Below are 26,034 nucleotides of genomic sequence, written 5' to 3' on the forward strand. Positions count from 1 at the left end.
GAAACTAGAGCCTATTATACAGAGTGAAGTAAGCCAGAAAGAAAAACACCAATACAGTATACTAACGCATACATATGGAATTTAGAAAGATGGTAACGATAGCCCTGTATGCAAGATAGCAAAAGAGACACAGATGTATAGAACAGTCTTTTGGACTCTGTGGGAGAGGGCAAGGGTGGGATGATTTGGGAGAATGGCATTGAAACATGTAAAATATCATATGTGAAATGAATCGCCAGTCCAGGTTCAATGCATGATACAGGATGCTCGGGACCTGGCACTGGGATGACCCAGAGGGATGGTATGGAGAAGGAGGTGGGAGGGGGTTCAGGATGGGGAATACGTGTACACCCGTGGTGGATTCATGTTGATGTATGGCAAAACCAATACAATATTGTAAAGTAATTCAGTTCAGTGCAGTTCAGTCGCTCAGTCGTGTCCGACTCTTTGCAACCCCATGAATTGCAGCACGCCAGGCCTCCCTGTCCATCACCAACTCCCGGAGTTCACTCAAACTCACGTCCATCGAATCGGTGATGCCATCCAGCCATCTCATCCTCTGTCGTCCCCTTCTCCTCCTGCCCCCAATCCCTTCCAGCATCAGAGTCTTTTCCAATGAGTCAACTCTTCGCATGAGGTGGCCAAAGTACTAGAGTTTCAGCTTTAGCATCATTCCTTCCAAAGAACACTCAGGACTGATCTCCTTTAGAATGGACTGGTTGGATCTCCTTGCAGTCCAAGGGATGCTCAAGAGTCTTCTCCAATACCACAGTTCAAAAGCATCAATTCTTCAGCACTCAGCTTTCTTCACAGTCCAACTCTCACATCCATACATGACTACTGTACCTCCAATTAAAATAAATAAATTTATGTTAAAAAAAAGATCTTAAGGCAGGAGAATAATCCTCTTTGATTCAATGCTCCACCCTCCAGGGCCACTGGGAAGGCAACTATGACTCACTGGGGAAGCTCCACTCCTTCAGCTAGGCAGAAAAAAGCCCACATGGCTCTCTATGAAGGCCTAGCCCATGCTGCAGCTCTCTGTAGTGATCCTGCCTCTCGAAACTAAGGTAGAGATAGCATTCTACTCCAGGCCTGTGCACTCTGGGCCTGTGGTGGAAGTAGTAGCCCTGATGATCTCTGAATTGTTTTTAGGATTATTCTTCCTTTTACTTCAGTTCTTGGTGATGGTCCACTTCCTAGCCTGTGTACAGCCATTGTCTTCTTTATTGACTGATTGATTGATTGCAATATAGTTATTGTGTTAACTTCAGGTGTACAGCATAGTGATTCAGTTATATACATATATATACATATAACTGAATATATGTATTTTCCATACTTTTCAATCATAATTTATTGCAAGATATTAAATCTAGTTCTCTGTGCTATACAGGTCAGTTCAGTCACTCAGTCATGTCCGACTCTTTGCGACCCCATGGACTATAGCATGCCAGGTTTCCCCTGTCCTTCACCAACTCCCAGAGCTTGTTCAAACTCATGTCCATCGAGTCGGTGATGCCATCCAACCATCTCATTCTCTGTCATTCCCTTCTCCTCCTACCTTCCATCTTTCCCAGCATCAGGTTCTTTTCCAGGGAGTCAATTCTTCACATCAGGTGACCACAGTATTGGAGCTTCAGCTTCAACATTAGTCCTTCCAATGAATATTCAGGACTGATTTCCTTTAGGACTGACTGGTTGGATCTCCTTGCAGTCCAAGGGACTCTCAAGAGTCTTCTCCAACACCACAGTTCAAAAGCCTCAATTCTTTGGTGCTCAGCTTACTTTATGGTCCAACTCTCACATCCATACATGACTACTGGAAAAATCATACCTTTGACTAGATGGACCTTTGTTGGCAAAGTAATATCTCTGCTTTTTAATATGCTGTGTAGGTTGGTCATAGCTTTTCTTCCAAGGAGCAAGCGTCTTTTAATTTCATGGCTGCAGTCACCATCTGCAGTGATTTTGGAGCCCAAGAAATAAAGACTCTCACTGTTTCCATTGTTTTCCCATCTATTTGCCATGAGCTTTACAGTAAACCTTTATTGTTTATCTATTTTGTATGTGGTTGTATGCATCTGTTAATCCCATACTTCCAATTTATCCCTCCCCTACTTACCCTTTGGTAACTATAAGTTTGGTTTCTATATCTGTGAGTCAGTTTTGGACAGCCGCCTACTTTGATGTGTGTTCAGATAGTTTCTTCAGTGTGTGTGTGTGTGTGTGTGCGTGCATAGATCATTTCTATCTTCCTCTTCTTATAAGGATACTATCAAATTCATGAGCACTCCATCCTCATGACTTCATAAAAGTCGAATTAGTTATCTCCCAAAGGCCCTACCTCTAAATACTATTAGGTTGGCACAAAAGTAATTGCACTTTTGGACCATAAACTTTAAATCATTATAACTAGGCTCAAAGACATCTTTATTAATCAAAATAGGAACCATTGCAATCAACACATTTTTGCCAACAAGAAATAAGTTTGCTTATTCCTGTAGCATAAAAACCATACTTCAGGATTTGATGAACTCTTGGAAAGCATTTTCTGCATCCTCCTGGTTGTGGAAGCATTTTCCCTGCAAAAAGTTGTCAAGATGCTTGAGGAATTGGTAGTTGGTTGATGAGAGGTAAGGTGAATTGTGCAGATGAGACAGAATTTTATAGCCCAATTCGTTCAAGTTTTGAAGTCTTGGTTGTGTAACATGTGGTTGAATACTGTCATAGGAAAGAAATGGGCCATGGGCTCTTCCTGTTGACCAATCCTGGCTGTAGGCATGCAGTTTTTCATGCATCTCACTGATTTGCTAAGCATACTTCTCAGATGTAATGGTTTCACCAGGATTCAGAAAGCTGTAGTGGATCAGACCAGCAGAACACCACCAGTGAGCATGACACCCCCCCACACACCTTTTTTTTCTTTTTTGGTGCAAATTTGGCTTTGGGAAGTACTTTGGAGTTTCTTCTTAGTCCAAACACTAAGTTGGTCATCGATGGTTGTCATATAAAATCCACTTTTCGTCACATGTCACAATCCAATCAAGAAATGGTTTGCTGTAGTTGCATAGAATAAAAGAAAATGACATTTCACAACATTTTTTTTTTTTTTTGGTTTCTCAGTCTGCTCAGGAGGCACCCATGTATTTAGCTTTTTCACCTTTCCAATTTGCTTCAAATGCCAAACCACTGTAGAATGTTTGATGTTGAGTTCTACAGCAACTTCTAGTGTAGTTGTAAGAGCATCAGCTTTGGTGATTGCTCACAGTTGGTTGTTGTCAACTTCAGCTGGCCAGCCACTACACTCTTCATCTTCAAGGCTCTTATCTCCTTTGTAAAACTTCTTGAACCACCACTGCGTTGTACATTCATTAACAATTCCTGGTCCAAATGCGTTGTTGATGTTGCGAGTTGTCTCTGCTGCTTTACAGCTTATTTTGGATAATAAAATCGCTCAGATTTGCTTTTTGTCTAACATCGTTTCCATTGTCTAAAATAAATATAAAACAAACAAGTAATAAGTCCTTAACCAAAAATATAAACTGAGAGCTATGCATTAAAATGATGTATACATGACTATATTTATTAAGAATGTATTCTAATATCAAGTGGCAAATTTCAACAATGCAAAAATCGCAATTACGTTTGCACCAACCAAAATATCACACTAGAGATTATGGCTTTAATGCAAGAATTTGGGGAGGATACAGACATTCAGTATATAACAGTGCTTCAGAACCTAGAATGAGATAGAGAGCTAAACCAACAGGAGGGAAATCAAGGATAGGGTGAGATGCAAAGGGTATATTTTTGAGTATCAGTGATGAAAGCAGGAAGGAGGAAAATAGGGCTATCCAATGAGCTATCTAATTCTATCCGTATAAGTCAATCCTTTTGTGATTCACATGTTAAAATCCGCGTTGGCCCCAGACTGGTGAAAGGCCCTTATTTATGGGAATTGGTGCATTGCTACAGCAAGGGACAGTAAAAAGATTCCTTCCTTCTTCATTCTAAGAGGCAGAGAATGATTAAGTGCCTAACCTTCCAGTACGAATCTTCATGTAAGCTATGTGTCCGCTTTGCAACAGTCACCAGGCTGTCAGATTTTAAAATAACCTCATCTCCAATTTCTACTTGAAGGTTTTAACTATAAATTTAAGGAGTGACACGGGCACTGACTTACTTCCCTGTTTATCAACCAGCTATTCAGAAGACCGCTGTGCTACAAGGTATCAACTTTAGAGTTGAACATATCTGAGTTTGATTCCTACTTCAACTGTGTTCCAATTTCCAATTTCACCTTTGTGAAATTTCCTTTAATCTTCTAACCAGAGTTTCTTCATCAGTACAGTGGCAGGTAAAGTAAAATGGAGCAGATTTAAAACCCATATTTGAGGCAGCAGGAAAAAAAATGTATCTCACAAAAAAAGGAAAATCATATATTCAGATCAGATCAGATCAGATCAGTCGCTCATTGGTGTCCGACTCTTTGCGACCCCATGAATCGCAGCACACCAGGCCTCCCTGTCCATCACCAACTCCTGGAGTTCACTCAGACTCACATCCATCAAGTCAGTGATGCCATCCAGCCATCTCATCCTCTGTCGTCCCCTTCTCCTCTTGCCCCCAATCCCTCCCAGCATCAGAGTCTTTTCCAGTGAGTCAACTCTTCACATGAGGTGGCCAAAGTACTGGAGTTTCAGCTTTAACATCATTCCTTCCAAAGAAATCCCAGGGCTGATCTCCTTCAGAATGGACTGGTGGGATCTCCTTGCAGTCCAAGGGACTCTCAAGAGTCTTCTCCAACACCACAGTTCAAAAGCATCAATTCTTCAGCGCTCATTAATGGTATCAAAAAATGCAGTGTAAAAAAATTGTTGTTGTTCAGTTGCTAAGTCATGCCCAACTCTTTGTGACACCATGGACAGCAGCATGCCAGGTTTCCCCATTCTTCACTCTTAAACTCATGTCCATTGAGTCGATGGTTTGCTCAAACTCATGTCCCTTGAGTCGATGATGCCATCCAACCATCTCATCCTCTGTCATTCCCTTCTCCTCCTGCTTCCAATCTTTCCCAGCATCAGGGTCATTTCCAGTGAGTCAGCTCTTCATATCATGTGGCCAAAGTACCTGGAGGTTCAGCTTCAGCATCAGTCCTTCCAATGAATATTCAGGACTGATTTCCTATAGGATTGACTGGTTGGATCTCCTTGCAGTCCAAGGAACCCTCAAGAGTCTTCTCCAACATCATACTTTGAAAGCAACAATTCTTTGGTGCTCAGCCTTCTTTATGGTCCAACTTTCATATCCATTCATGGCTACTGGAAAAAGCATAGCTTTGACTAGATGGACCATTGTCGACACAATGATGTCTCTGCTTTTTAATATGCTATCTAGGTTTGTCATAGCTTTTCTTCCAAGGAGCAAGCATCTTTTAATTTCATTGCTGCAGTCACCATCTGCAGTGATTTTGGAGCCCAAGAAAATAAAATCTGTTGCTGTTTCCATTTTTTCCCCATCTATTTGCCATGAAGTAATGGGACCAGATATCATGATCTTCATTTTTTAAAATTTATTTATTTATTCTAATTGGAGGCTAATTACTTTACATTATTGTAGTGGTTTTTGCCATACATTGACAAGAATCAGCCATGGGTATACATGTGTTCCCCATCTGAACCCCTCTCCGACCTCCCTCCCCATCCCATCCCTCAGGGTCATTACATTGCACCAACCCTGAGCACCTTGTCTCATGCATCGAACCTGGACTGGCAATCTATTTCACATATGATAATATACATGTTTCAATGCTGTTCTCTCATATCATCCCACCCTCGCCTTCTCCCACAGAGCCCAAAAGTCTATTCTTGAAAGTTGAGCTTTAAGCTAGCGTTTTCACTCTTCTCTTTCAACTTTATCAAGAGGGTCTTTAGTTCCTCTTCACTTTCTGCCAATAGGATGGTGTCATCTGCATATTTGAGATTATTGATATTTCTCCCAGCAATCTTGATTCCAGCTTGAGGTTCATCAAGCCCAGCATTTTGCATGATATAATCTGCATAGAAGTTAAATAAGCAGGGTGACAATATACAGCTTTGACATACTCCTTTCCCAATTTGGAACCAGTCTGTTGGTCCATGTCCAGTTCTAACTGTTGCTTCTTGACCTGCATACAGGTTTCTCAGGAAATAGGTAAGGTGGTCTGGTATTTCCATCTCTTTAACAATTTTCCACAATTTGTTGTGATCTAGAAAGTCAAAGGTTTTACATAGTCAATGAAGCAGAGATTGGTGCTTTTTTTGGGGGGGGTGGGGGGAATTCCCTTGCTTTTTATATAATCCAACAGATGCTGGCCATTTCATCTTCAGTTCCTCTGCCTTTTCTAAATCCACCTTGTACATGTAAAATTTCTCAGTATGGTATGGACATACCACACCTATTTACTGTGCCATTTACCTACCATAGTATATTTTGGTTTTTCCCAACTTGTACTATTACAAATAAAGTTACTATAAATAAATGTGTTCTGATTTTTGCGTGAACATGAACTTCCATTTATCGAGGATAAATGCCCAAGAGTGCATTTGCTGGGTCATATCATAGCTACATTTTTTTTTTTAAAGAAACTGCCAAACTATTTCCAATAATAAATGTTACACTTTACATTCCCACCATCAATGTATGGCTAATTCAGCTTCTCTGCATCTTTGTTAGCATTTGTCACTATTTTTTTTTATTTAGCCATTCAGAAAGCTGTGTAGTAATATTGTGATTTTAATTTTCATTTCCATAACAGCTAATGAAGTTGAACAGCTTGTCATGTGTTTATTTGTCATTCCTATATCCTTTTCAGTGAAATGTCTGCTCATGTTCTTTGCCCATTGTAAAAAATATTTATTTATTTGGCTATGCAGTGTCTTAGTTGAGGCATGCAGGATCTTTAGTTGTGACATGTGATATATGCTTTGCAAATCTTTTCTCTTAGCATGTAGCTTTCTATTATCTTCATAAGAGTGCTTAAAAGAGCTAGTTATCAATTTTTATTTTCAGTGTTAAACCAGTCTTCCATTCTGAGTGAACCTTCACTTGCTCATGATGGATTATCCTCTTTTATGTAACAGTAGATTAAAATTGATAGTATTTTAATAAGGCATTTGGATTTATGCTAATGAATAATATTGATCTGTAGTTTTCTTTTTAATGTCTTTGTGAATTTTAGTAGCTGGCCTCATAAAGTGAGTTAAGATGTGTCTCCTCCTTTTGCTCAATGATATCCTGGATGGCAGGGGCATTTGGGAGAGAATGGATACATGTATATGTATGGCTGAATAGCTTTGCTCTCTGCCCGAAACTAGAATAGCACTGTTAATCAGCTATACTCCAATATAAAATAAAACGTTATAAAAAGATGTGTTCCCTCCTTTATTTTCTTATAAGGTTTGTGTAGCTATGGTTTTTCCTGTGGTCATGTATGGATGTGAGAGTTGGACTGTGAAGAAAGCTGAGCACCGAAGAATTGATGCTTTTGAACTGTGGTGTTGGAGAAGACTCTTGAGAGTCCCTGGGATTGCAAGGAGATGTAACCAGTCCATTCTGAAGGAGATCAGCCCTGGGATTTCTTTGGAAGGAATGATGCTCAAGCTGAAACTCCAGTACTTTGGCCACCTCATGCAAAGAGTTGACTCATTGGAAAAGACTCTGATGCTAGGAGGGATTGGGGGCAGGAGGAGAAGGGGACAACAGAGGATGAGATGGCTGGATGGCATCACTGACTCGATGGACATGAGTCTGGGTGAACTCCGGGAGTTGGTGATGGACAGGGAGGCCTGGCGTTCTGCGATTCATGGGGTAGCAAAGAGTCGGACACGACTGAGCAACTGAACTGAACTGAACTGATGTTTGGTATTAATTTTTGCTATGTATTGATTGGGTTCACCAGTGCAAAATATTGAGGACTGCCTAAAAATTGTTTAATGATGAGAGTTCATCGTTTACATCAGATCTTTCAATGAGTTTCTTCTGTGTTCTCCAAATTGTAAATAAATGCTACTCATTTACAGATTTATAAGTGGCTGATTGTGGCATGTGTTTTTGGCTTGTTAATTTTATCTCGGAAGTAATATACATGATCACTCTGAAATATATAAATTGAAAATTCCTTAAATTCTCTGAAGGTCTTTATTCTCTTCCAAATTCTTTACTCTTTCTTGGAAAATGCTATGTTTCAATTTCTATCAAGGGCAGCTGAGGAAGGGGAAAATCATTCTAATGTGAGAAAGAACAACCTGAAGTTGGGGGTGGTGTGCTATGTTGGTGAGGTTCTGTTTAAGGATATGTGCTTAGTAGCTCAACTGTGTCTATTTGCAACCCCATGGACTGTAGCCCACCAGGCTTTTCTATCCGGGGATTCTCCAGCCAAGAATACTGGAGTGGGTTGCCATGCCCTCCTCCAGGGGATCTTCCCAACCCAGGGATCGAACCCAGGTCTTCAGCATTACAGGCGGATTCTTTACCAGCTAAGCTACAAGGGAAGGCCAACCTAGCATATACTCGTATCCAAAACAATTGTCAATAGAAATAAAAATTTTCATAGGCTATGATAAAATACATAGGACCATAGAATGGTTAATGTGTCAACTTGGTTAGGCCATGGTATCCAAATATTTGTTTGAACAGTATTCTAGATGTTTCTGTGAAGGTATATTTTAGAGAGATTAATGTTTTAAATCAGGAGACTTTGAGTAAAGTAGATTACCTCCCATAGTGTGTGCCTCATCCAATCAGTTGAAGACTACAATAGAAAAAAGATTGACCTTCCTAGGGGAAATGGAATTCTGCTGGAAGACTGGCTTTAAATTTAAATTGTAATTCTTCCTTAGGTCTCCAACCTGCCAGCCTACCCTGCAAATTTTGGACTTGCCTGGCCTGATAATCGCATAAGTCAATTCCTTAAAATCAATCAGTCAATCTACATATAGATAGACAGATATTGATATTCATTATATATATAAAATCAATATATTACAAGTATATATAACCAATATCAAAATATATGATATATATGTGCATTATATATACATATATATGTATATGTATACTTGTATATATATACATTATATATACATATACAAATAGTATACATTATATATATAATGGAAGCAAGGTCCAATGCTGTAAAGAGCAATATTGCATAGGAACTTGGAATGTTAGGTCCATGAATCAAGGCAAGTTGGAAGTGATCAAACAGGAGATGGCACAATTGAATGTCGACATTTTAGGAATCAGCGAACTAAAATGGACTGGAGTGGGTGAATTTAACTCAGATGACCATTATATCTGCTACTGTGGGCAAGAATCCCTTAGAAGAAATGAAGTAGCCACCATAGTCAACAAGAGAGTTTGAAATGCAGTACTTGGATGCAGTCTCAAACAACAGAATTATCTCTGTTCGGTTCCAAGGCAAACCATTCAATATCATGGTAATGCAAGTCTTTGCCCTGATCAGTCTTGCTGAAGAAGCTGACGTTGAATGGTTCTATGAAGACCTACAAGACCTTCTAGAACTAACACACAAAAAAGATGTCCTTCTCATTATAAGGGACTGGAATGCAAAAGTAAGACGTCAAGAGACACCTGGAATAACAGGTAAATTTGATCTTGAAGTACAGAATGAAGCAGGGAAAAGGCTAATAGGGTTTTGCCAAGAGAATGCACTGGTCATAGCAAACAGCCTCTTCCAACAAACCAAGAGAAGACTCTGCCAATGGACATCACAAGATGGTCAACACTGAAATCAGATTGATTATATTCTTTGCAGCTAAAGATGGAGAAGCTCTATACGCAGCAAAAACAAGACCTAGAGCTTACTGTGGCTCAGATCATGAACTCCTTATTGAAAAATTCAGACTTAAATTGAACTACTAGACCATTCAGGTAAATGGACCATTCATAAATCAAATCCCTTACGATTATACAGTGGAAGTGAGAAATAGATTTAAGGGACTAGATCTGATAGACAGAGTGCCTGATTAACTATGGATGGAGGTTCATGACATTGTAGAGGAGACAGGGATCAAGACAATCACCAAGAATAAGAAATGCAAAAAAAGCAAAACGGCTGTCTGAGGAGGCTTTACAAATTGCTGTGAAAAGAAGAAAAGGGAAAAGCAAAGGAGAAAAGGAAAGATATACCCATCTGAATGCAGATTTCCAAAGAATAGCAAGGAAAGATAAGAAAGCCTTCATCAGTGATCAATGCAAAGAAATAGAGGAAAACAATAGAAAGGGAAAGACTAGAGATCTCTTCAAGAAAATTAGAGATACCAAGGGAAACTTTCATGCAAAAATGGGCTCAATAAAGGACAGAAATGGTAGGGACCTAACAGACGCAGAAGATATTAAGAAGAGGTGGCAAGAATAAAAAGAAGAACTATACCAAAAAGATCTTCATTACTCAGATAATCATGATGGTGTGATCACTCACCTAGAGCCAGACGTCCTGGAATGTGAAGTCAACTGGGATTTAGGAAGCATCACTATGAACAAAGCTAGTAGAAGTAATGGAATTCCAGTTGAGCTATTTCAAATCCTAAAAGATGATGCTGTGAAAGTGCTTCACTCAATATGCCAGCATATTTGGAAAACTCAGTAGTTGCCATAGGACTGTAAAAGATGAGTTTTCATTCCAATTCCAAAGAAAGGAAATGCCAAAGCATGCTCAAACTGCTGCACATTTGCACTCATCTCACACTCTAGTAAAGTAATGCTCAAAATTCTCCAAGACAGGCTTCAACGGTATGTGAACCGTGAACTTCCAGATGTTCAAGCTGGTTTTAGAAAAGGTAGAGGAACCAGAGGTCAAATTGCCAAAATCCATTGGATAGTTGGAAAAGCAATAGTTCCAGAAAAACACCTATTTCTGCTTTATGGACTATGCCAAAGCCTTTGACTCTGTGGATCACCACAAACTGTGGGAAATTCTGAAAGAGACAGGTATATCAGACCACCTGACCTGCCTATTGCAAAACCTGTATGCAGGTAAGGAAGTAACAGTTAGACTGGACATGGATAAAGAGACTGGTTCCAAATAAGAAAGGAGTACATCAAGGCTATATATTGTCACGCTGCTTATTTAACTTATATGCAGAGTATATCATGAGAAACACACAGCTGGATGAAGCACAAGCTGGAATCAAGTTTGCCAGGAGAAACATCAATAATCTTAGGTATGCAGATGACACACACCTCATGGCAGAAAGCAAAGAAGAAGTAAAGAGCCTCTTGATGAAAGTGAAAGAGGAGAGTGAAAAAATTGGCTTAAAGCTCAACATTTAGAAAACTAAGATCATGGCATCTGGTACCATCACTTCATGGCAAATAGATGGGGAAACAGAGTCAGATTTTATTTTTTCAGGCTCCAAAATCACTGCAGACAGTGACTGCAGCCATGAAATTAAAAGACGCTTACTCCTTGGAGGAAAAGTTCTGACCAACCTGGACTGCATATTAAAAAGCAGAGACATTACTTTGTCAACAAAGGTCTGTTTAGTCAAGGCTATGGTTTTCCAGTGATCATGTATGGATGTGAGAGTTGGGCTATAAAGAAAGCTGAGCACCAAAGAATCGATGCTTTTGAACTGTGGTGTTGGAGAAGACTCTTGAGAGTCCCTTGGACTGTGAGGAGATCCAACCAGTCCATCCTAAAGGAGATCAGTCCTGGGTGTTCATTGGAGGGACTGATGCTGAAGCTGAAGCTCCAGTACTTTGGCCACCTGATGCAAAGAACTGACTCTTTGAAAAGACTCTGATGATGGGAAAGATGGAAGGTGGGAGGAGAAGGGAATGACAGAGGATGAGATGGTTGGATGGCATCACTGACTCAATGGATGTGAGTTTGAATAAACTCTAGGAGTTGGTGATGGACAGGGAGGCCTGGCGTGCTGCGGTTCATGGGGTCACAAAGAGTCGGACACGACTGAGTGACTGAACTGAATTGATACCTATATCTATCTATGTCTAATGTCTATCTATATCTATATATATAAAGAGAGAGAGAGAGAGAAATTATTGGTTTTGTTTCTCTGGAGATCCCTAATACAGACCTCAATTCCTGGTTATCACAAATGAACTGTTAAATACACTTCTTGGTATTTTATTCATACTAATTGTCCCTCAGCAGCTTTCCCAATGAAAGTAAATCCCATGATAATATGAATTTTTAATGATCACTTCTCTATACAGGTGATAGATTCTTGGAGCTAGTATCACACACACACACAATATATATATATATATATATATATATATATAATATCTTCTGTTTGGTTTAACATGTATATTCTCATTTTGTTGTGACTGTAACAATCAGATGTTCCTATACTCAATAGCCATTGATCATTCCAGAGCAGATGAGTCTGAATTAGGAATATCTATATTTTCTCTCCAAAAAAATCATAGACATGCACAGGAACTCAAATATTCCTATTCTTTAAAAAAATTCAAAACTATACCAATGGTCAACAAATACAGAGTGACAATTCCCCCTATAATTGACCTGCTGGTTATTGCAATCTCTGTTTCTTTTCAAGGTATTGCTGTGTAAAATGTCTGGCACATAGCAACCCTTCAGGAAATATCATTGCTTCCAGTCCTGTCTTGCACCTCCCACAAAAGACATAGCTTTTGTCTGAACTAAATATCAGAGTTAGCAAAGCAAGAACTTGAAAATATAAGCACAAGAAATGAAATAAACGTGTGGTAACATTATACCTGTCCCTCTGGCAGGCACTAAAGTGAAGCCCAAGATATACCTGTTTTAGATAAATCCACAACTTGATCAGTTTTCTGAATTCTTGCCTTATGTCCCAGCTCTCCTCTCAAGGCAGTTACATGACAGTCAGAATGACTATGTAGAACATAATTTCGTTTTCTCCCAGATAAAAGGCAGCCAGACCCAGAAGCCTGCCCCAACTCTCTTGTAAAATCAGGACTCATCTGTAGATGTAAGTATGCACCCAAACTATTTACAGGTTAAGTCAGCAGCAGGTCCCCAAACTTTGGTTATATATTGCATAAATTTGAAAAGAAAGTAAAGCACATTACACGGTATTTTGTGGAGGAAATAGATTCCATCTACTCTGACATTATTATTTCAAACCACCAGTTCCATATTGGGTGTCTACAATGTTTCAGGCACTGTTTGATCTCTTTCCTGCATGACCTCAATTACTCCTCACAATAACCCAATCTACTGGGTTTTAGTATCCTTATTCTCCTACTGAGGAAGCTGAGGTTTGTGATGATGAAGCAGTTTGCCCAAATTTATCCAGAGCTAGGCAATGCCTGAGCCAAGAATTATCTAAGGTATTTCCTACATGCATGTTTGATGCACTTTTCTCTAAGATGTTCTTTCTGAAGGGCATATGGGTCCTATAGTAACCAATGAGATCTCTCAGTCCACAGAGACATATGGAGCCTCCATTATCACCATCAGCAAGAAGTGGTGTTGGGTGGAAGTCACACATGTATGCACGAAACACTACTGTCAAAGGAAAGATGAAGTAACCGGGGACTGGCAATAGACTATGAGGCTATCTATTCAAGGAAAGAGCTAGTGTTTTCTTTCTTTCTTTCTTTCTTTCTTTCTTTCTTGACTTTTGATTGTCAAGATGCCTAAAACAAAGAGTATTGTTGTCACTTAAAATTTTTTAACAGAAATGGATTCAGTATTTTGTCATTTGAAAGGCAGTTAACTCATGGATTCTGATATTTCCATCCAGGTAAGCTAACTGACCACTTGAAGATTTCTTTAGGATTGTTGTTGTGTTTTAGCTGCTAAGTTGTGTCTGGCTCTTTTGCAACTCCATGGACTGCAGCCTGCCAGGCTCCTCTGCCCATTGTCTCCTGCGTTGGCAGGTGGATTCTTTACCACTGAGCCACCAAGGAAGGTCTCCTTTAGGACTAGCCAATGGCATATTTCCAGAGAGGCAGTACAGTGTAGTGTTTAGGTAGGTAGGTTTAGTCGCTCAGTCGTGTCTGACTCTTTGTGACCCCATGGACTGTAGCCTGTCATGCTCCTCTGCCCATGGGATTCTCCAGGCAAGAATACTGAAGTGGGTTGCCATTCCCTTCTCCAGGGGATCTTCCCAATCAGGGTTCAAGGCAGACTCTTTACTGACTGAGCCACCAGGGAAGCTGCAGTGTAGTGTTAAGATGCACAAATGCTAGAGCTGAGGTGCCCGTGCTGAAATATCAGGGTTTGCCACTTACTAGCTGTGTAGATCGGCTAGTTACTTATTCCTCCTCCACTCTTCTGTTTCTACATCTCCAAAATATGGATAACAATACTACCAACATCATAGGATTTCTGTGGGGATGAAGTTAATAAATACACATAGAAAAGTTGGCACTCTTGAACATTGGCCTTTTGGAGCATCCAGGTGAAGGAATCGGTGGTGAATCTTTAATTGAGGATAGCCTCAGGTGTCAGCATATATCAGTCCAGCTCAATACAGCAGATACCTTTTGAGGTCTTCTGTGTTTTAGTCATTCTTCTAACCATTTGAGTAGGGCAAAAACAAGACAGACACAAATCACTTGAAATGACATCCTAGTGGAGTGAGAAGTGAAGTCGCTCAGTAGTGTCCAACTCTTTGCAACCCCATGGACTGTAGCTTAAAAGGCTCCTCTGTCCATGGAATTTTCCAAGCAAGAGTACTGGAGTGGGTTCCATTTCCTTCTCCAGGGGATCTTCCTGACGCAAGGATTGAACCTGGGTCTCCCACATTGCAGGCAGACACTTTACCCTCTGAGCTGAAACCATAAACAAAATAAATCATTAAGATTAAAAGATAGCTTTCTTGCAACAATTTTGCCACCAGGACACAGGTGTTGTGAAAACCACCGCTAAACCTAAGCAAAAATGGGAAAGGAGAAGACCCACATCCACATCCTTGTCATTGGGCATGTGGAAAGTCTACCACTACTGGCCATTTGATCTACAAATGTGGTGGGATTAACAAAAGAACCATTGAAGAGTTTGAGAAGGAGGCTGCCGAGATGGGAAAGGGCTCCTTCAAGCATGCCTGGGTCTTGGACAAACTGAAAGCTGAACATGAGTGTGGTATCACCATTGATATCTCCTTGTGGGAATTCAAGACCAGTAAGGGCTATGTGACCATCATTGATGCCCCAGGACACAGAGACATCATCGAAAACATGATTACAGGCACGTCCCAGGCTGACTGTGCTGTTCTGATGACTGCTGCTGGTGGTGGTGAATTTGAAGCGGGTATCTCCAAGAATGGGCAGATCCACGAGCATGCCCTTCTGGCTTACACTCCGGGTGTGAAACAACTAATTGTTGGAACTAACAAAATAGATTCCACTGAGCCACCCTACAGCCAGAAGAGAAATGAGGAAATTGTTGAGGAAGTCAGCACCTACGTTAAGAAAACTGGCTACAAACCTGACACAGTAGCATTTGTGCCAGTTTCTGACTGGAATGGCGACAAGATGCTAGAGCCAAGTGCTAACATGCCTTGATTCAAGGGATGGAAAGTCACCAGTAAAGATGACAATGCCACTGGAACCACACTGCTTGAAGCTCTGGATGCATCCTGCCACCAACTCACCTGACAAACTCTTGTGTTTGATTCCCCCAGGACATCTACAGAATGGTGGTACTGATACTGCCACTGTGGATCAAGTGGAGACTGGTGTTCTCAAACCTGGCATGGTGGTCACCTTTGCTCCAGTCAGCGTAACAACTGAAGTCTATTGAAATGCACCATGAAGCACTGAGTAAAGGCCTTCCTGGGGACAATGTGGGCTTCAGTGTCAAGAACGTGTCTGTCAAAGATGTTTGTCATAGCAATGTGGCTGGTGACAGCAAAAATGACCCACTGATGTAAGAAGTTGGCTTCACAGCTCAGGTGATTATCTTGAACCATCCATCCCAAATCAGTGCTGGATATGCACCTGTGCTGGACTGTCAAACAGCTCACATTGCTTGCAATTTTGCTGAGCTGAATGAGAAGACTGATCGTCATTCTGAAGATGGCCTCAAAACTCTTGATGCCACCAATCATTGACATGGGTCCTGGCAAGTCCATCTGTTGGGACCTTCTCTGAGTATCCTCCTCTGGGCCATTATGCTGTTCGTGACATGAGACAGGTGATTGCCGTGGGTGTCATCAAAGCAGTGAACAAGAAGGCAGCTAGAGCTTGCAAGGTCACCGAGTCTGCCAAACAAGCTCAGAAGACTAGATGAATATTATCACTAACACCTGCCAACCCAGCCTTAGTGGTGGAAGAAGGGTCTCAGAACTGTTTGCCTCAATTGGCCATGGAAGGTTAATGTAAAACACTGGGTAATGATAACAATGCATCACAAAACCTTCAGAAGGTGAGGTGAATGTTCTGTGGACCATGAGTTTTGTGTGTGGCAGTTCAGAACTTTTCAATAGAAACAATTTGACCAAAAATCTGTCACAGACTTTGACACCCATTAAAAACAATGGTTGAAAAACTTGTGTCTCCTTTTGGCCAACACTGTAACTTCCTATAGTACTACTTAGGTAAGATTTGCCCATAATCTATCTCTGGTGAAACAAAAGAATTTTAAATTTCTGGATTGGAGCTTCAGGTTTCTTAAACTTGTATAAGGAGAACTCATCTCTTTAAATAGATCTTAAAAAGTGTTGGTGTGACAATTCATAGGTTAGGATAGATGAGCAAAGAGTTACTATGTTTTATATGAAAGCAAGTTTATAAGAAGGTCAAATTTATAACACGAAAGCTCATGTAGCATATAAAATCTTTTATGGTTACATAAATATCAAGTAAATCAGTTACATCAAATTTTAGTTTCCCAGTTTTGAGAATGTGCATCCATTTATGATATTTAAGTAATTAATCTCAAATGTGAGGCTTAAACAGAATTGAGCCCTGCCCTGCTAGATTTAATTGTATCTAGAGTCTAGTAAGAATAAAAGATGCTAGGAGCTAAAAAGTAAAAAAAGATATTACATGAAAGTGCTATAGAGAAAAGAAAATGTTTAGCTCTCTAGACATAAAAAATGGTACCTTCATAAAGCCCTTCAGGATCCATGCCAGGTTGGTCAGAGAGTGTTATGCTTCTTATAATGAGACAATGAAGAGAACCATAAATGTGAGAAGTGTACATCTGCTGAGACCTATGCTTTGCATTTTGTAAAGAAAATAACATTTGGATGACTTCTGAACTATTTGTTGATCCATCAGAAAAGATCACTATATCATTTCCAAGATGTCAGTATAAACCTCATGGTACAGCTCGCCTCTTATTCAAAACTACGAGCAGTGAAAAAGCAAATGGATTTAAACAGGGCTCTTGAAATGAGATGTTCTTGAAAGAAGGATTTCAACAAGAGGACAGGACTAGGAAAATCTAGGCCAAGGCTTGCATATAGAAATATAAAGTAAACAACAATATACAGACCAAAGTATCTTAATAAGCACTCCAAAAACAAAGAGTTACAGCAACAAGGTAAACCTCCTCAGAAAAGATTCCACTAAAGATGATGAAGTCCGTGACATTTTGTCTTACACTGCGTAACCACCTTCCCAGCAGAGTGAACCATGATCAGGAGGTAGTCTCCTAAATTCTCACTAAAAGATACCAAGGCATATGAAGATACAGGGATACCTGGCCCATTCAAGGGAATAACAAACATATCCAGTAACTCACCATGAAAACTACGTGCATAAGTCTTACTTGACAAAGAATTCAAAGCTATCATCTTAAATGCTGGATGAGCTAAAGAGGGAACACATATAGTAGGTTAAAATAAATCAGGGCACTAGAATTCCTAGTGCTGCTTGCCAAGTTATGCCTTTGTCTGTCCACTGGATCAGTTGGCGAGTGGCAGCATCACAGCCAGGGGGTCCCCTTTCAAAAACTCTCCTGAAATGGCAGAGGGAGAGAGGAAGCCTCAGCACCTTGCCCCTTGGGCCTGGGATCTGTCATCTGTGGTAACATTGACACCCATCTCTGTATCCCTTGTGGCCTCACACCACTTGCCCTACCTATATTTGGCCAGACCAGTTTCATATCAGGAAAGCCTTTGGCACCTCCAGGGAGACTTCTCTCAGCCCAGACTTGGAAAACATGCAACTCCTGTTGGGCGGGAGGCTTTGGACTCCCTGCTGGAAGAAATAAAAGGATACTGCTCACCATTGTCCTAGATCAGAGATACGTGCATGTGTGCTCAGTCGCTAAGTCGTGTCTGACTCTTTGTGACCCAATGTACTGTAGCCTGGGTGTTCCAGAACCAATAAAGCATACTTCCTGCCCCAGAGGTGAGAGTCTGGGTGGGACAGTCGTGCAAATTAACTTACCAGAAGTGACAGGTCAGTTGTGCAAAATGCTGTGATGGAGAAAAGTCCCTGGCATGTTTGTGTGCACAGCAGAGAGGGGACAGGAGACCAAGGGCTGGGGTGATCTTGGAGCAAGAAAGGGTTCCTTATGGAGGAAGGAATATCAAAGACTAGAAAGACAAGTGCAAGATCAAAATGGGAAATAGTGGTTTCAGAGGAGAGCTGTAAGTGTAAAGGCCTTGAGACAGGGCAGGACTGAAAGTGTGTGTGTGTGTGTGTGTGTGTGTGTGTGTGTGTGTGTGTGTGTGTGTGTGTGAATGGGGAGGGTGACTGAAGGCAAATTTGAGACATACTGTAGAGAGAGATGAGGCTGTAGGAGAAAAACATAGTTCAGATGTTCAGGTGGAAGGTCTGGGGGATGAGAGACAAAATCCTGGATGAAAAGGGGCTCTTATCAAATCATCTCATTTGGGGTATGGGGGATCCAGAACAAAGTCTCCACTCCACTGGTCTGGAATGTGTCTTGAGCTGCTGTCCTGTACAGATGTCTATCCTGTATAAATGGGGCCCTCTAAATGCACCATCTCTAGGGAATAATGAGAATGTTAAGGTGATTCCCACCTCAGCTGTTCTGCAGAAGCCAGTGACCAGGGACTTTCCTCTGTGGCCTGAGGGAGCCAGAGACCAGTGCATAGTGAGAGTGTTGATATGAGTTTATGCAGTCTACCACAAGAAAAACATAAGGAAGTTTTGCATGTTTAGTAGACATGACATCAGGGAAAAGAGGCAGAATTGCAAAGACAGGACCTTGAAAACGGGCAACGAGAAAAAGGAATGGAATGAGGGAGGAAGGGAGAAATGAGAGTATTTGTCCTTTGTGTCCCTTGATATTGCTTCAGAATTGCATCCAACTGGGCCTGCCTCCCTCACATCAGAAGTTTTATAAAAGTGTCTGTTCAGATAAGCCTCCCTTCCTGGAGAACAAATGCTTTTGTACTACTTGATAGGGAAATACTTTTCCCTGGATTGGTTTTTTGAGTACTGGACCCTCCAGGATCACTGGGGAGCTTCTGCAAGGTGGGTGCAGGGTCTCACATCAACTATGTCAATACTCACGGCTGCCATTCCCTGAGGGCCTAGTATGTATCAGACATCCTGTCATGTGAGTTACAAATAAACTGGCAGTTATCTTTCCAACAGTCTTGTAAGCTGAGTATCAGTTAAGTGTTAACAGAAGAGCAAAACTGAGCCAGAGACTTCAAGTGATTTGCCCAAGGTGACACAGAGGATTAGTGCCAAAGCGGGACAAGTCCCCAAAGTGTGGGCACATCCTTCACCACCCTGGCCCCTGAGAAGCTCTCCCAGGCTGGGTCAGGCCTCTGCCTCCTGCCCTGAGCCCCTAGAGGTTCCTGCTCTCTTCGTTATTCCTGACTACTGCATAACAAGTTACCCCCATACATGGTGGCCTAAAATGATACTGTTATTTGCTCCAGCTTTTGTGCAGCAGGGACCCAGGTATGAATTAACCAGGTCCTCCTTTATCCATCTCTCACAAGGCCACGATCAAGGTGTTAGTTCAACTGTGGTCTCGTCTGAGGGTGTGACTGGGGGAGGGTCAACTTCCAAGCTCACTCATGCGGCTATTGTTCGGATCCAGGTCCTTGTGCGTTATTGGACTGGGGGCCTCAGCTCCTCTCTGGTCTGTCATTGGCCAGAGACTATCATCAGATCCTTGCTATGTGGCCCTCTCCATCAGAGCAAGAATGCAAAATGCAAACTGAATCAGAGAGAGAGAGGGAGAGAGGGAGAATGAGTGCCAACAAGACAGAAGTCACAGTCTTGGTATAATCTAACCTCAGAAATGACATGTCACCATGTTTGCCAAATTCTGTCGATTAGAAGCAAGTTACTAAGTCCAGTCCACACTCAAAGGGAAGGATTATACAGGGCAGGAGTGCCAGGATGCAAGGGTCTGCAAAGCCATTTTAGAAGGCTGTCTACCATGCTTGCTCTCTGTATCCACCTCAGTATAGTGAGCGACTGCAGGTATCAGCGGCTTTGATGTGGAAAATGGTTGATGGGTCACCTTGGAGAGTGCTGTGTGGTCTGGTGATCCTAGCCGGCTCCCAGTAGACCCATTGGATGAGTCTCATCAGGACTCAGATCTGCATAGTCTTGCCTTCCTCCCCATCCCCATCAGTCATACCTGGTCATTGAGCCCAGGGGGTGTGATAGCAGCTGACAAGGGACCAGCCCTCTGTGTGAATGGAACACTCCTATCACTTGAGCAAGGCTGGGACTCAAGGTGGTGCTCTTGGCCTCTCTTGGTAAAACAGAGAGCTCAGCTCTACCACTGAGACAGGGCCCACTTCAAGAGAAGAAATTTATAGATGGGAGAGGGCTGAGTGCTGGGTTATCTGGAAAAGCTGCTGAGATGTTCTTGCTTGTGCTCTCTGACTTCAGATTCCGGGTTGTAGAATCCTCCAAGTTCACCAGGAGGCATCAGGGGACTATTTCCAAGGCGATATGGAGTCACCCATAGAGGAGGCAGAACGGCTGTGAAGCTGCATAAAGACATAGGGTTATTCAAACGCCCGTGAGGGGGACCTACTTCAGGGAGGACATGAGTGAGTGTGAGTCAGGGAATTATGTAAAGTTTAAAAATAAAATAAAATTAAAAAAAAAAGATATTTAATTCAAACCTAGAGAGAGCTGTAAAGCACTTATGGCAAAGTGTTTTTAAATAGGGGTGCTAGCTGTTGTACTAGTCTCTCTGTTTTTCTGCACATTTGAAATATTATAATAGAAAATACTCCAAAAAGTGGAAAACAGCTGAGGAGAAACTCTCAGAGCCCCTGCATCCCACATTTCCTTGATGTGGCTCAGAGCCAAGCACAGCAAGTCGAAGGGGCCTGGAGGACTTGGGAGTTTCCAAGGAAACAAATGGTTCTCTTAGGCCATGGGAGTATGGAAGCCTTAGGGCTGGACTTCCCTAGCAGAGACTAAGCCAGGAGCAGAACAGTTCCAGAAGAGCCTAGGCTCTTCTCAGTTCTGGGAAGCACTCACCAAACATAGCTCTTCCCCTACTGCTGTTTTCCTGCAATACATACCAAGAGCAGCTTACAAAAGGACATGGCATCATATTATGTGATCAACAACCTGAGGTTATAGATGAGATCATGTGCTGGAGGGATTCTTTCTAAGGGTGGCTGGGGGTCTTTGGGATCAGTGGCTCTAATGTCTCTAAAAGCTTTGAGTTCTGTGACATCTTCTATCCTTTTGTCCCAGCCACCCTGTCCATTTACTCAGGATCCTTGCGGTCCCACCATGCCCCCACCCGCACCCCAATGGCTATCACTCAGTCACACCCAACAGCCGCCCTTTTTGAAATGTTTGAAACTAGTAGAACAATTACTGTCCATCAAACACATTCCTATCCCAACAGTGACTGAGAGATAAGCAGTTCTGCTCTAGGTACAGGAGTACTGACTCTTATGGCTAAGCAATGGGCTAGCTCCCTCCTCCAACATGTCCCCCCAACCCCCACCAACAGAGGCAAGCCATAACCACAAGAGGTGGATATCGATGTGCAAAGCGACAATAAATATCATGGAGCCAAAAGAATCAAGAGTGCCCAGTGACAGAGAAACCGGGAAGATGGGGCAAGTGGTAGCTTGATCACCATGCATGGGTCTGTGTCTCTGTGTCCTGAGGTCTCAGCTTCCCAGTGTCTGATATCCTCCCCTACAAAGGAAAGCAGAGTGACAGCTGAACCCTTGGGAACCCTGGGGGAAGTCAGGCCTGGCCTGGGGGCTCTCTGGGCCAAGCAGGAGGGGAAGCATGTTGGCTTGGTTGTGAGCAGTGAGAGAGACAGAGGCTGGCTCTGAGCCTCTCACCTGAAGGACTTGGTGAAACAGGCCAGGGCTCTCTGGAACTGGCTCCTCTAGCAGGCTCCCTAGGTTAACTTGTGCCTAGGTTTGGATGGATTCTCCACTGTGCTGACAAAACGCCTTTAGCTGAGCCAGTCCTGTTCTAGAAAAGAGAGAAAAAACATCCTGGCCAGCACTAACATTCATTCCTTCTTTCAGCAAGCGTTTGTTGAGGGCCTACTGAGTGCACACCAGGGTCACTTCTAGGCACTGGGGATACAAGAGTGAACTCTAGAGACCTAGATCCCAGTCTTCCTGGAGCTGATGATCCGGGGTGCTGGAGAAAACTCACAGTCACCAGGTTGGATGCCAGTGAAGTTCACATTTTCTGTGACGTGCAGTAGGCATGTCGTCTGAAAGGGCTTATTGTCAGAGGCCAACAGAGCTCTTCATCATTTTGCTGGGTGGAAAGAGGCTAAGGGCCTGTCCCCTCCTTGAAATCCCATCTCTGCCTCCCTGGCCTGGATTTCCACTACCCAACCCTGGAGAGAAGTACACTGTGTTCAAGCAATCGATACATTTTCCTGCACTCCTCCTAGTACTGAGATGCGTCATTGACTAATATCATTGTTTCCCTTTCTTCTCCCTCACTCTCCCTTAAACCTACTCTAATCAGGCTTCCAGCCCCACCATTCCACTTTAACACAGATGCCTGCATGACTAATTGAAAGTGATGGTCCCCATTTTTTTTGTTACTCTATATATGAATATATAAGCCTGAAGACTTATAGAAAGACTAACTTGCACATTGTTTATTTTAATTCAAATCCAGGTAATTGTTGATCATACTTCCCTTCACCAGACCCATCCTCATATGGAGAAACTCAGTTTGTAAATGAGAAGGCACTGCCAAATCCCTGAAACTGCCCTTGAATTTGCAGAGAGTAGAGCCACAGCTTTGCTGGGGATGCACAATCAAACTCCAGATTTCTCTCCCCCGAGGTAGTGGAAGCCAAGGTAGGGCAGTTGAAGGAAGCACGGATCTAGAAACTGGTGTTTCTCAGGCTGCTTGCTCAGGTAAGGCTCAGGATCAGCCCTTGGCACCCTCACAAGGCCCAGACCTTGAGGATGCCCAAGGGTGTGTCCAGGGCTTGAAACAGGTTTTGTAGAACACTGTGATGGGTCTTATGGCGGTGACACCTGAGCCCCTAGGGCTCTGGTCTAGGAAGCATCAGTTGTCCCAGTCTTTCAATTTCTTGTCTGTGGCAGGAGAAAGAAGGAAAATGTGGAGATGCATAGAAGGGCCAGGAGATTATGGTTGATCAGTCCCTGCTAAAGGGCTCTTCAAACAATCTGCACCAATTCACACACCCAACATCAGTGTATGTGACACTTTTGATATCATTAATCTTTATCAATTTGCAGTTTGAATAGTATAACCCCATTGTTATTTTGTTTCCATTATTTCTTGTGGTGTTGAGCTCCTATTTCTTTTATATTGACATTTGTATTTCTGTAATCAACTTTTTCAGGTTCTCTGCTAACTTTCCAATTGTTATTTGTTTGTGGGTATGTGTTTCCTGAGTTGTTTCAGCAGAGTTCTCTGTATACTGTAACTATGATTCTTTAGTGTGTTGTAACTGAAGAATGTGTCTACTCCCAGCCTCTCACTTCTCTTTTCATTTTGTTTCCTGTGTCTTCTCACGTGGCTTTTCATTTGGGGTATACACACTGGCTGCTTTATTTAGTCCTCACCACAGCCATGCAAGGTTGGTAAGACTCAACCCAATTGTCAATAACTGAAAACAAGTCCTTGAGAAGCTGCAGTGATTTGCTTCCTGATGCCAACCTGAGATCCTCACCTACGTGTGTGCAAGAATGAAAAGCTGTGTAATGAGTTGGGTCCATGACAGTTTGTCAGCCAACACTAAAGCCCCTTCACATCTGCCTCCTCCCAGGCATAGAAGGAATAAAGCACATAGCAAAACTAGAGCCTTTTACCTGTCGAGGTGCATGCCTACTTTTTAACCTCCGAGACAAGGTATCTCAGAAGAATGGGACATGATAACAGGCCCTCTGGACAGAAGGCGATATGGGGGCCAGGATCAGACCCATCCCTGACTGTGACTTTGGTGAAGTAACTGATTCTCTCCTGGTCACTTCTCTAAAACCAAAATGATAGTTCTGGCCCTCATTTCACAGAGTTGGGTTGTGGGGAGATCTTTGACCTTAGCTGGGTTAAAAGGGAAGGAGATGTGTTATATCTCCAGCAATCGTTTCAGCAGCCCATAGCTCTCCTCATTGCAAGCTCTCAGCTATTGCGTGTATTCGTGATTTTCACGCAGATGGCTGCTGGGACAGGTTGGGGGAGGGGAATGGGGGCACAAATGAGATCCAAAGCCTGCCCAAAGTGCCTGACCTCAAAGAAACTGCTCTGTGGGCTCTGGGCCTGGTTCAACACCTGCTGCTCTGTGAAAAGGGCATCCCACTTAATCCTCACAGCCTCTCTGTGAGACAGAAGCTGTTGTTCCAGTAAGTCCCTGGACTCACCCTTCCCCCCAACCCCAAAGTCCCTCTCAACCCTCCAGGAATGCTGTGGATACTGACGAGGTAAATCCAACAGCACTGGGAGATATTAGAAAGCACTGAGAGTGGTACAAGTCCAACCCAGCTCGTCAATGGCAGAAGAAACGGAGCTGCTTTTAGCCCATTGCAATGGATGGTAACTGTTACAACTCTTCATTATTAAATGCCCACTGGTGATCATATGTCTGGTAGTGTTACCACTGAGTCTGAACCCCACCTTCACACCATACCCCAAAACATAACACACTTCTTATGTGCAGTATCATGTATGTAGAAAAATAAAGGAGTGAAACAGCATATGTATGCACTCCCAAGTGGCATGGAATGTTGTTGATTTCCTCTGTCATTGCAAGCATATTTAAGGTAGCTTTCCACCATCCCATCAGCTCTGTGAATTTTAGTAAGAGTCTAAGTCTAGACCTGATGTCTTCAGCCTCTCACCTGTGATCCCTAGCTTTGGTGAATGGCAACCCCAGGCCACAGGTCACTCAAGCTGGAGACCGGGGTATCAGCCTTGGCCCCTCTTTGTCCCTCCACTCTGGTGCACCTAAGACTATCTGTCCCGTGTAAAACATATCTCAAATCATGTCACTTCCCTCCACTCCCTTGTCCACTACTTTCAGCACACATTTAAATCCAACAAGTGAGTACGGGCAATTTCTCTGTCTGCCTGTCTTTTGTCTGTGGTTGAGACCAGGAGTGTCTGAGGATGGGCAGTGAAGAACAAAATCGACTGGCAGAATTGTGGATATAAGTAAATCCCACCTTGGCCCCCACTGGCAGGATGTCAGTACATTTCCTCACACTGGAGTCACAGAAAAAGAGAGTCCCTCTTTATGCTTGGCACAGGAAGGATGGGCCAGCCTTTTGTGGTTGTGGTCCTCAAGAGTGTGCTCTCAGGGAGGTGGGAGGGGGCTTCAGGATGGAGGGGACACAGGTAAACCTATGGCCAATTCATGTTGATGTATGGCAAAAAACGATCACAATATTCTGAAGTAATTATCCTCCAATTAAAATAAATTAATTAATTTTAAAAAAGAAAAAGAGTGTGCTCTCCATTCAATAATTGAACTCCCTACCTTGGGAAACTGAGGACCGCACACTGGGGGGTCTCAGTGGGATGCAGCTTTCCCCATACTGTAAGAAAATGGAAGATTAATATGATTTGATGGGGACCTCAATGAGGTCCTCCCTCTTATTATTCTGTGTTTGAAAGGCC

The 26,034-nt window shown here is 42.4% G+C and overlaps 2 pseudogenes; one reads left to right on the top strand and one right to left on the bottom strand.

The window, feature by feature from the left end:
• Positions 1-2,436: 2,436 nt before the first annotated feature.
• Positions 2,437-3,490, bottom strand: LOC133242468 (histone-lysine N-methyltransferase SETMAR-like; annotated as a pseudogene).
• Positions 3,491-14,864: 11,374 nt separating this feature from the next.
• On the top strand, positions 14,865-16,281 carry LOC133243158 (elongation factor 1-alpha 1-like; annotated as a pseudogene).
• Positions 16,282-26,034: the final 9,753 nt, after the last annotated feature.

The sequence above is a fragment of the Bos javanicus genome, chromosome X, assembly GCF_032452875.1.
Source record: "Bos javanicus breed banteng chromosome X, ARS-OSU_banteng_1.0, whole genome shotgun sequence".
Taxonomy (NCBI): domain Eukaryota; kingdom Metazoa; phylum Chordata; class Mammalia; order Artiodactyla; family Bovidae; genus Bos; species Bos javanicus.